Genomic DNA, 1,327 nt, shown 5'->3' on the forward strand with positions numbered 1-1,327 from the left:
AGTAAAGATTTATACTCTACTAGAATGACAAGTAGATCCAACAATAACTTAGAATGAATAAAATGAAACATCAGAGTTATCAACTTCATTGAACCGTATTACGTATATTCTTTTACCTTATACAACTGTGTCATAGACAAATATTATTAGAAGAAACTTTGTTTCTTTCAAATCAAACAAGTTGAACATTGTGACCAAATGATGGCACATGTTTTTTGTCTTTAAGATACACAATTAGCTATGTATTAGTATCTAATGAAGTACTTAGCGATAATCAATAAGCATTTTGTTTCATTAATATTCTTTTCAGAATTTAAGGGCTCACACAAAAAATAATAATTCGTTTAATGAGTTGGCAAATAGAGCAAGAAATAAATTTTGACATCATATACGCATGCAAGTGGTTTGAAAAATGAAGAAATAGAGAAAGGAAAATAATACTTCATACCGCAAAGTTTGTTATCCTTTTTTATTTATTTTTATTTTTTATACAACGGGGGAATTCACAGTCGCTATCCTTCGGGTGCGTACTAAAGGGTAGCGGCTGCGGCCTGTGGGTTCCACGTCATCCCCAAAAAAAAAAAAAAAAGTTATCTTAATTGAAGCAAAAGTTGTTTTGCTTCCAACTTTTGCTAATTTTTTTCTTTTATTTCCCAATTTTGTGATTGTATTTTCATCCTCAACTTCTATTAATCAATATATCTTATTTACGAAGAAGTAAAAGACTTGTTTGCTCCTTGAATTTTTGAATAAGTAAAATAAACAATAAATACAAAACTTCAACAAAATAATTTTTCCATACTAATTAGAAGATGTATTAATTAAAGAAAGTTAAAGATAAGAATGAGAACAAAAATAAAAAGTTGGAGATCTATATTGCAGTTAAATATATTTTACTTATAGGGTAAAATTAATTATAATATAACTAATTGTATCATCAATTGAATATACAACCTTATCAAGCGTACTAGGACTGTATCTGAAAATTCAATTTCGTTATAGTGACAGACTCAATGATAGAGGGGACTTGTGTCAATAAAGGATTATACGATTTGAAATAAATAAATAAATAAAATACAACACCAAATCTTGCCCTACCATTACACCCTGTCAACTCCCCCCATCATTTTCCAAGTTCAGATGCATTATTGCTAAAATTTTGTCATTGCAAACAGTTATCAAAATATTTAAATTTGATTATAGACTCGAACCTATTTTGATGTCGTCATCTAGGGGTGGCAGTGGGTCGAGCCGAGCCTGCTCGACTCGTTAACCCACGAGCTCGGGCTCGGCTCGTTGCTTGTGGGCGAGCTTGGCTCGGCCCCCC

Source organism: Olea europaea, chromosome 16, assembly GCF_002742605.1.
Source record: "Olea europaea var. sylvestris chromosome 16, O_europaea_v1, whole genome shotgun sequence".
Lineage (NCBI taxonomy): Eukaryota > Viridiplantae > Streptophyta > Magnoliopsida > Lamiales > Oleaceae > Olea > Olea europaea.